Source organism: Canis aureus, chromosome 3 (genome assembly GCF_053574225.1).
Source record: "Canis aureus isolate CA01 chromosome 3, VMU_Caureus_v.1.0, whole genome shotgun sequence".
Classification (NCBI taxonomy): Eukaryota; Metazoa; Chordata; class Mammalia; order Carnivora; family Canidae; genus Canis; species Canis aureus.
In genome coordinates, this window is record NC_135613.1 from 50,358,401 (window position 1) to 50,369,927 (window position 11,527).

General features: G+C 36.9%; 1 pseudogene; it reads right to left on the reverse strand.

The window, feature by feature from the left end:
- Positions 1–8,220: 8,220 nt before the first annotated feature.
- On the reverse strand, positions 8,221–8,609 carry LOC144305309 (ubiquitin-like protein 5 pseudogene; annotated as a pseudogene).
- Between the last annotated feature and the right edge of the window lie 2,918 nt (positions 8,610–11,527).

Consider the following 11,527-nt stretch of genomic DNA (forward strand, 5'->3'; position numbering starts at 1 on the left):
TCTCAAATAAATCAGAAACGGAGAAGAAGTTACAATTATAACACCACAATAATACAAAGGGTTGTAAGAGACTACTATGAAAAATTATATAGTACAAATTGGGACAACTATAAGAAATGGATGAATGCCTGGAAACATATAATCTTTCAAGACTATCAGAAAAAATCAGAAAAAAAAAGAGAAAATCTGAACAGACCACTTACTAGTAATAAAATTGAATCAATAATAATAATTTTAAAAACCACAATAAAGACAGGTGCAGGACCAGATGCTTTCACATTTGAATTCTACCAAACATTTAAAGAAGAGTTAATACCTCTCCTTCTCAAACTATTGCAAAAAATTGAAGAGGAAGGAACACTTCTAAACTCATTCTACAATACTAGCCTTACCCTTATATCAAAAACCAAAGACACTACCAAAAAAAAAAAAAAAAGAAAAAAAAAGAAAAGAAAAGAAAAGAAAAGAAAATTACAGGCCAATATCCCTGATGAACTTGATGGGAAAAGTCCTGAACAAAATATTAGCAAACTGAATTCAACAATACATTAAAAGGATCACACACCATGATTAGTGGGATTTATTTTATGGATGCAAGGATGGTTCAGCATCTACAAATCAATCAATATGGTACACCACATTAACAAAATGAAGGATAAAAATCATATGGTCATCTCAATAGATGCAGAAAAAGTACTCAACAAAATAAAAATTCATTTATGATAAATACTTTCAACAAAGTGTATATAGAAGGGGCATACATGAACATATTAAAGGCCATATATGACAAACCCACAGCTAACATCTTACTCAATGGTGAGAAGCTGAAATCTTCTATTCTATTAGGAACAAGACAAGGATGCTCACTCTCCCCATTTTATTCTACAGGAAGTTCTGCTCACAGCAATTAGTCAAGAAAAAGAAATAAAAATCATCCAATTGCAGATGGCAGGATATTATATACAGAAAACCCTAAAGTCTCCAGCAAAAATCTATTAGAACTAATGAATTCAGTAAAGTTACAGGATAAAATCAATATAGAGAAATCTGTTGCACTTATATACACTAATAATGAACTATCAGAAAGAGAAATTAAGTAAACCATACCATTTACAATTGCATCAAAAAGAATAAAATACCTGGGAATAAATTTAACCAAGGAGTTGAAAGATCAGTATCCTAAAAACTATAAGACATTGATTAAAGAAATTAAAGGTGATACAAATAAATTGAAGCATATGGTGCTCATGGATTGGAAGAATTTATATTGTTAAAATGTTCATGCTACCCAAAACAATCTACAGATTAAATGCAATCCCTATCAAAATACCAATGGTATTTTTCACAAAACTAGAACAAATAATCCTGAAGTTTATATGGAACCACAAAAGACCCCACATAGCCAAAGCAATCTTGAGAAAGAATAAAGCTGGGTGTATCACATTCCCAGATTCCAAACTATACTACAAAGCTATAGAAATCAAAATAGCATAGTATTGGTACAAAAACAGACACATAGATCAATGTTCTAGAACACAGAGCCCAGAAATAAACCCATGCTTAATTATTCTGTGAAGAAAAAAAGGAAGAATATAAAATGCGAACAAAGACAATCTCTTCAAAAAATGGTGTTGGGAAACTGGACAACTACATGTAAAGGAATAAAACTGGACTGTTTTCATACACCAAAATAAACTAAAAATGGATAAAAGACTGAAACGTAAACTGCAAACCATAAAACTATAAAACTCCTACAGGAAAACATAGGCAGTAAGCTCCTTGATTGATCTTAGTGATACTTAGTATCCAAAATATATAAAGAACTCACACAACTCAATATAAAAAAATCTGATTTAGTGATGCCTGGGTGGCTCAGTGGTTGGGCCTCTGTGTTCGTCTCACGGCGTGATCCCTGGATCTGGGATCGAGTCCCGCATCGGGCCCCTTTGCAGGGAGCCTGCTCTCTGCCTGTGTCTCTGCCTCTCTCTCTGTCTATGTCTCTCATGAATAATTTTTTAAAAATCTGATTTAAAAAGTGAGCAGAGGATCTAAATTGACATTTTCCCAAAAAGACATATAGACGGCCAGCAGACACATGAAAAGATGTTCAACATCACTAATCAAAGAAATGCAAATCAAAACCACAATGAACTATCACCTCACACTTGTCAAACTGGCTATTATAAAAAAATGACAACATATAACAAGTGTTGGCAAAGATGTGGAGAAAAAGGAACCCTTGTGTATTGTTGATGGGAATGTAAGTTGGTTCAGCCACTATGGAAAACAGCAGAGGTTTCTCAAAAATTAATAACCAGCAATTCAGTTTCTAGGTATTTAGCCGAAGAAAGTGAAAACACCAATTCAAAAAGATATATGCACCCTTACATTCATTGCAGCATTATTTACAATAGCTAATATATACAAGAAACTTAAGTGTCCATCAGTAGATGAATGGATAAAGAAAATGTAGCACGTACACACAGTGGAATATTACTCAACCTTAAAAAATGAAATCTTGGCATTTGCAACAACATGGATGGACCTAGAGAGGATAATACTAAGTGAAATTAGCCAAAGAAAGACAAATGCCATATGATTTCACTTAAACATGGAATCTAAAAACCAAAATAAACAAAATAGAAACAGATTCTTAGATACAGAGAACAAAGTGATGGTTGCCAGAGTGGAGTGCGGTACAGGGAATTGACAAACTAGGTTAAGATGATTAAGAGGTACAATATTCCAGGTATTAGATAGATGTCATGACGATATAGTGTACAACATAGTGAATATAGTCAATAATATTGTAATAACTTTATATGGTGACGGATGGCAACTAGACTTATTGAGGTCTTATTGATGGTTGTTTCCTAATGTATATAAATATCAAATCACCATGTTATACACTGGAAACTAATATAATAATGTATGTCAACTACTCTTCAGTTAAAATATAGATTCCTATTCCATTGGGTGTGATGGAAATTAAATATGAAAATATATGTAAAATGCTTAGCATCTCTAGCAATTAGCTATCTCTCAATAAATGTTAGCTAAAGTTTTTATGTTGTTTTATAAAATAACAAAGAGTCTAAAAGTTTTTCTAGGAAAAAATAACAAAGCTCAAAGTAAATAAAAAAAACAATGATGAACATTAATTAAGCATTTTAAAAAGAGCCAGGTATTACGCTAAGCTTTTTATATGTGCTAGCTCATTTATTTCTAACAATCCATTATGTATTATTATTGTCTCTATTTTTAGATGCATAGACAGATTCAGATATATTAATAAACTGGCCTAAGGTCATATGGCTAATAAGTGGCAAATCTCAGATTCCAATCCAGTTATTTCTGACTCCAGATCTGATGTTTATGACCACTATGCTGCACTGTTTCTCTATGTATATAAATAGAAAACCTAAAGGGAAAGAACAGAATATATAAATGACAAGCAATAATTGAAAAGTGACAGAAAGAAATTTGCTGCCATGAAGGAAGAAAGACCAGAGTGTTTAAGTGGGAAATAGTTCATTGGATAGCAGACAGGATTATCAAAATAAAACAAAACAAAACACTATCTAGACATATTCTGTTAACTTCTGAATTTTAGAGTTGAAAAAAACCCAGTTTGTATTAAAGGAAAAATGTTGTTACTTATGAGTGAAAAAAAAATGTGTTTGTCATCACCCTTCTCAGCAGCATTCAGATGTCAGATGATCACAGAAAATCATCTAGAAAACTTTAAGGAAAATCCTTGTGAACCAAAACATCCCAATCAATCTGAAGTCACATGCTCACCAAAAATACTCTTGGTGAGCCGAATAAAAATTTGCTGAATAAGTACTTCTACAATTTAATGGGAGATTGAATAAAAATAAGGAATTGGTGGGACACCTGGGTGGCTCAGTCAGTTGGGCTCTTAATTTCAGCTCAGGTCATGATCTCAGGGTGGTGAGATTGAGCCCCATATCGATTCTCTCTCCCTCTTCCTCTGTCCTTCCCTCCCCACCCCTACTCACATGCTCATTCTCTCAAAAAAGAGAGTGGGGGGAAATAAGGAACTTAAGAATAGGGAAGCAGTATTATATATGAAATTAAACCAGTAAAATATAGTGTGAAATATAAATAATTCCTATTCGTATTGTTTTTTTTATTTTTATTTTTTTTTTATTTATGATAGTCACACACACAGAGAGAGAGAGGCAGAGACACAGGCAGAGAGAGAAGCAGGCTCCATGCACCAGGAGCCCAACGTAGGATTTGATCCCGGGTCTCCAGGATCGCGCCCTGGGCCAAAGGCAGGCGCCAAACCGCTGCGCCACCCAGGGATCCCCCTATTCGTATTGTTATAAAAATGTCAAAAGTAATTCTTTAATGAGAAGCTACATAATTAAAAAATCACATTCAGTAGAAAATATTATGTAAAACATCAGTTTATAATCAACACAAACTGAGATATGTGGATCTGGAGGGAAATGTAGAAGCAAAAGCAAGTTGCCTATTTTATCTTACTCAAGAATGAGTTTTTTTCAATGCTAGTGAATTTAGGAAAATAAGTTCTTTTTATAAATGGAATAATGTTAAATAATATGTAGGCAATTATTTTTATTCAGAAGTTATCATCAGTAGAATAATAAAAGTTGGAGCAACATCCAAAAAATCTGTCAATGAAGATAAAGTAAAAACAATGTACATAACAAGAGCCAGGAAAAAAAAATTGCAAAGGAAACAATGACACATAAAGGTTAAATAAAAGATGAGGCAATGTAAATAGAATAAAGCAGAGATAGATTACTAATATCATATGATGGTGAATTCAGGTCAAAAGCAATAGCTGAGCAAAGGAGTGTTCTTTTTTATTGATAAAGGGATCACTGAACATTAATATGACATAATAAAAATTTATGTGCCAAATAACATCATAGTAAATATATAAAGCAAGAAAGCACAATGAGAAATTCACAACCATAAGGTAAGATGTAAAAAATTACAGATTGGATAGCCAAAAATTAAGAGATAAATTTGAAGGAGATGTAGAACTTTCTCTGCTTCAAACAGGCACTATTCATCAAATATCCATAGAACATTATATAAATTTATTATACATTTAAAAGAACTATATGATCATCCCAAAATACAAGAGTAGTATATTGAAGTTATCATGCAAAATAATAAAATGAAGAGCTGTAAACACTTCATGAAAAAGTAGAACATTATCAAATTTCTTGAAGCTCCCTGTAATCTTCTCTGATTTCCCTCTTTTCCCCAAATTGCCCTTCAAATAATCATTTTCATGAATTTTACTAATTACTTTCCTGCTCACCTTGGCAGTTTATCAAATATGTATACCTCCCTCCATAGTTGTGAACTTGGAACTATACTGCAAGAAGTCCTCTGCAATTTGCTCAACATTATGTCTTGAGATTTCATTGAGGTGGATTTGAATAGCCGAGACTCATTCATTGGCATTCTGAATAATATTCCATTGTGTGGATATGTCACAGCTTATTAGCCATTCTTCTGTCAGTGGCCAGTTCTGTTTCCAGTTATTGTTTCTTTTTCCAATTATTATTAGTGCTTCTCTGAATATCCTCTCTTATGCCAACTGGTACACATATGCACAAGTTCCTTAGTAGTGGTATTTTTCAAACTCTAGGGGTGGGTCATTACAAGTTAGCAGAATCCAATAAAGGTTTTTCTTTTTAAATAAATAAATAAGCTTTTTAAAAGAACACACACACACACACACAACTGGAATAAACTTAACCAAAATAATAAGGGAAAATAATTATGCAATGTGAGAAGTGTGACCAGAAAGGTGACCATGGATTCTAAGTGGATTAAAACAGAAACATAGGGTTCTGAACAATGCCGTGCTAATACATTTAAAATTCTTAAGGAAATGGATGATTTTCTAGGAAATATCAGTTATCAAGCTTGAAGCAGGAAGAAGAGACCTAAATAAAGCAATGACCATGACAAAAATTTTAAACTTTTGTCAAAGAACTATCCCATTCTTAAAATACTAGGCTAAGAGGCCACTAAAGATTGGCTCTTTGACCTTCAAAGACTAGAAAATTCTTGCAATATTTAATGTGTTCCAGAGCATAGATAAAAATAGAAGTCTTTCCAGTTCATTTTACTAACTTAGCCTAACCACATGTGTCAGTCAGCTTTCAGAAAAAAAAAAAACAAAAGAAAAAAACAAGAAAAAAAAAGCCAGATGTCACACTCACAGTAGATCATTTGAAGAGCGTTCAATAAAGGTGTGGAAATGCCAGATGGGTATGCAGTCTTGTTACTAACCCTTGGCTTGAAGGGGGCGTGGGAGAGGGTGATTATCAGAACTTACTAAGAGGGCCTGATGGGAGCTGTGATCTCCTGGGACCCAGACAGCTTTCCCTGACCTTGAAAGGAAAGAGCTAGGAGAACAGATGCCCTCACATGATTTTTCTTTTGCCCACCAATTTCTTTACTGGCTTCCTCATTGACCAAACCCAACCAGAAGCCATAGGTCAATGGAGTCCATTGGTGTGGTCCATGTGAGTCAAATTCCTAGGGCAGAAAGTAGGTGGAGAAAGGTGGAGGTGGCTCTAGGAGGGGCAAATGGGAGTCATATTGCACACTGTGATACCACAATGCCTTGCGTACAATCTAAAAAGGATTGCACAGAGATCAGTGGAGAACAAGCTAACCTATGGATATAGGTGCAAAAATATTGAAGTAAAATATTAGCAAATTGATTTCAGAACTGGTTTGGTATTCAATGGGGGTACTTCTCCATTTCCATCTATATTTTTTAGGATCCTTGTCTTTGATTTTACATGTCCAAGGAAATTCCCACTCTTTGTTTCCCCTCTTATTCTCTCCTTCCCAAGGGAGGAGGAATGACTTAACTGATTAGTGTTGAAGAGAGGACAGCAAGCCTGCTGGACCTGTTTGGAACTAGCCTCTCCCCAGAATGTAAGCCATTTCTGCTGCTCCATGGAGCAACAGTATAGAGAAGGCCTCTGGGTTTCAAGCTGGGCAGGGGAACAGTGACCAGGGGAACAAGTTATTGAAATCAGGGGCAAAGGAACTGGCAAGCCCATTGGGCTGTGCATCTAGGCCATGTCATCCAGTCCAGGTTTTATCAATAATCAAGCTAAGATCAACCTCCATCTGATTCCTATGTCTTTTATTCACTCTGCATTTGGGAGAAGAACCAACAATATTAATCTACTGGCCCTTAGGAATGGTGACACCAAGTATGTGGAAGAAGGGAAAGCTTTATACATGGCTGATGGGAATGTAAGTGGTATAGTCGCTATGGAAAACAGTATGGCAGTTTCTTTAAAAAATTAAAAATTGAATGACCACATAATCCAGCAATCCCACTCATGGTATATATCTGCAGGAAATGAAATCACTGTCTTGAAGAGATACCTGCACACCTCTGCTCATTGTAGCCTTATTCACAATAGCCAAGGTATGAAAACAACCTAAGTGTCCACCTGATATGGAAGATGTGGATATACAATGGAAGATTATTCAGTCACGAGAAAGAAGAAAATCCTACCATTTACAACAACATGAGTGGATCTTGAGGGCATTATGCTAATTAAGTAAGATGGAGGAATATAAATACTCTATGATCTCATTTATATGTGGAATCTAAAAAAAACTGAAGCTGTAATAACAGAGTCCAATGGTGGTTACCAGGGACTGAGGGATGGGCGAATTGGGGTGATGTTGTTTTAAGGTATAAATTTGCAACTAGCAGACAAGTTCTGGAGCAGTAATGTACAGCATGGTGGTTACAGGCAACAGTATTGTATTATAAACTCCAAAGTTGCTAGGAGACTAGATCTTAACTATTTGTACCACAAAAAACAATTAATGATTATGTGACATGATAAAGATGTTAGCTAATGCTACCATACTAATCATATTACAACATAAAAATGTATCAAACCAACACATCGTAGACTTCAGACTTCTATAATGTTATATGCCAATTATCACTCCCCCACCCCCCAAAAAGCCAAAAGAATGGCTGTTTACCTCTGATCCCTTTTTTTTTTTTGCAGACATTCCTTCTATCACCACCATATATCCAGTGGGACTCTATAAATACTGTCCTCTGGGTAGGGAAGAATCAGAAGGAACAAAGGTTTTTTTCTTTTCTTTTTTTTTTTTTTTTTTGCAACTTCTAAGATTTTATTAACATGAGTTTTTAAAAACAAGCATCTGTATCAGTGTGGGGGAGATGGTAGCAAAGAGGGGAGAGGAGCTAACAGAAGGGGAGAGGAGCCGGGGGGCGGGGGAGGCAGGACAGGACAAATGGAAGGAATTCTGCTCTATTGGTAATAAAGCTCTAGGTTCATCCCATCGTGGATTTCATAGTCCCCCAGAGACACGTGGTCCTTGAAAATCGTGTACCACTTCTTCAGGATGATCTTGTTCCAACGGGTGCCAGTTTGGGCTGCGATCAGCTTCTTAAGGTCCCCGATGGTGTCATCAGTGTTGCACCTAACGCGGACCTTCTTCCCTAGACGGTCGTTGCAAACAACCTCGATCATCCTGTCTTGAGCTTTCGCAGACGTGCACACCCTTGATGTTCACTGTTTTTTGAGCTTGGAAGCAGACCTTTATAAATCTATAGCTAAATACAGAATTAAAAGCCATGACTCTTCTGCAGGAAAGAAGAAAAACTTTGATTTTTTTTCAGCAATGTGGCTTTGAATGGGGGAATCAGACATGAAATCCTTACCATTGACCAGGGCATGAGAAGAACTGAAGATAAAGTGAAAATCTTTCCTCTGACCAGAACAAGGGAAGACATAAACCAAAAGTAAGAAAGGACAAATGAGAGGCTACTTGAAGTTGGAGGTGATGATGGAGGGAATGGAAATTTACATGAAATCTTTAAAGGAGTTGAGAAGGTTCCAGAGCAGAAAAGGCCATTTTCTGACTTCCAGAGGTGTGACCAGGCAAAACACAAGCCTTAAAGAAGTCTATTGAAAATAAGACATGGGGCACCTGAGTGGCTCAGCCAGATAAACATTTACCTTCAGCTCAGGTCATGATCCTGGGATCCTGGGATTGATCTCCATGTCAGACTCCCTGCACAGTGGAGAGTCTGCTTCTTACTCTACCTTTGTTGCTCCCCTTGCTTGTGCACTCTCTCTCTGTGTCAAATAAATAAATAAATAAATAAATAAATAAATAAATAAATAAAATCTTTAAAAAAGATAAGATATTTGGCCCAACATGGAGTCGCTTATGCTAAGTCCTACATCACCAAACCAAGACTTAATTTAATCCTAGTTTCAGCTCTCTTCCAGAAATAAAAACTCAAACCAGTCAATCAGGAATCATCTGGTCAGCTCTAGTGAGGTCATCTGCCTGATAGATCCCTGTCATCCCCTAAAGGAAAGTGACTTTGCAATAACTAACCCCCCCCCTTTTTTTGCAAATATAATTTTCTTCCTGCTTCCTTCCACCTGTAAAAGTCTTTCATTTCGTATAGGTACTCAGAGTTCCTTTCTATCAACCAGTTGAATGCTCCCTGATTTATGAATTAATAAATAAAGCCAGTAAGATCTTTAAACGTTACTCAGTTGAATTTTGTTTCTTAACTAAGTCCAAACCAAATCAAACCAAATAAATTAAAACATGTGGGTGTTGAGTCACACTGGCTGAAGTTGATGTGGAGCCATATGGACATGAAGGTAACTTTGCAGATTCCTGAGCTCACTGGGGGAAAGCAGCCCAGAATTCCCTACCCCTGGTCCCATGGTAGACACCAAACATAGGGAACATTGAATGTCCTGTGGAACTCACTTTGGGATTTGCTAGTGTGCTTAGTTCTTGGGTCTGATGTCAGGAGCTTGAATTTGAGCAAAAGGACTCATCTGATTCTCACTTGTCATCCGTGAATGCCCTTTGGGGACTCTCTGATCAACAGTCTAGAGACACTTTCAGCTGCCTGCACTTTGTCCTTTCTGGGGGCCAAGTGGATTATTTTGGCACTTGCCAAACAAGAGCTTCTTGTTTTCCCCTATAACCTAGTGATATGTCTCAGAGGACTTTCCTGTCTCTGGAAGCTTCATAGTGCTGTGATGCAAGAAATAAATGTCCTTGAGTGTCCAAAAGGGCCTGTCACGATCAGATGAAGACAGGAAAGGTGTGGATGTAGGAATGAGGAGGCACCAAATGACAAAAGCTTTCAAAGTGCTTTCTCGTGGCCTGATTACATTGGAGAAAATTTAGGGGCGAGGAAAGGGTGTCCCAAGAGATTAGAAAAATTTACCCAAGAAAATAAAGCTATGAAATGGCAGAAAGGGCATTCAAACCCAGATTTTCTGCTTCTGGCTGGACCCATCCTCCCTCCATCTCACTGGGCTGCAGTGATGCCCCAGTCATTATGAATGTCAATGAACTTTTAATGAGGTCTTAATCAAGGCCTTCATTATGGACTCTTGGGGAGCAGAGCAATGGCCCTTAGGAGACAAAAGCTGGCATTCAGGCCAAAAGGGCTTGGGGTTCTGGCCCCTTTCAAGGACATTGCAGCCTCTCTCTCCCCCCCCACCCCTTTACTCCCACTGCCCTGAAGACCTCAAGCAAACAAAAGGAAACCCTCAGATCTACTTTGCATCAGCTCTGGACTGCCCTTGGCCTTGGTGCTAATGAAGTAACTTGACAAATCCCCCTGAGAAGTTGCATTTCATTTGCATGTGTTTAGCTGCTCCCAGTGTCCTCACTTCCTGAGACTGATGTGACCCTCCTAAAACCACAGGAAGCCACGTTTTTCTTCCCTTTCTTCTTCCAGCCTCTCTCCTACCCCAGTCTTGCTTGTTGAGGCCAATCTAACAACAAAGTTTAGCCCCTGGCAGATTTTTCACACAACGGAAAGGCAAAGATTCATATGCCTTCATTTAGAGCTGCTGACTTAGCTGGAAAATCCCAGCTTGACCTCATTTCTTATTGCATTTTCTTCCTCAAAGACCCAAATGTGGATATGCTCACAAACTGATAGAGCTGCTGCTAGATTAAGAAACGTTCCCAATAAACTCTTGGTTTTCAATCGGTTTACCAAATAATGTGGATCTGTCACAAGCATTGTGTCCGGATGCTGAGATCACACGCAAGGAAAATTATGATAGAAGTCTTGTGTATTTTACAGTCATTCTTATCAGATGCCTTGATCTCCAGGCTGAAAACAGCCAGCTTTTAAAATTCAAATACTGATTCTGAGTATGTAATGCTCAAAAGGAGCTAGGCATCCTGTCATTTCACTCCCTGAAGATTTTGCGAGCTATAATATGCTAAAAGGCAAGAGAATTGGGACTAAAATATTTACTAATCAGAAAGGTAATAGAAAGCATTTTATAGTAAAAAAATAATAAATATATGCCATATAAAAAAATAATAGTAACAGCTCCAGTGCATTCCTTCTCTTGTGTGATCTCTATTAATGTTAGAACAAATTCAGCGTCAATCACAAAATGGCAGAGAAAGGATCATCTTCATGTCCCCTCCA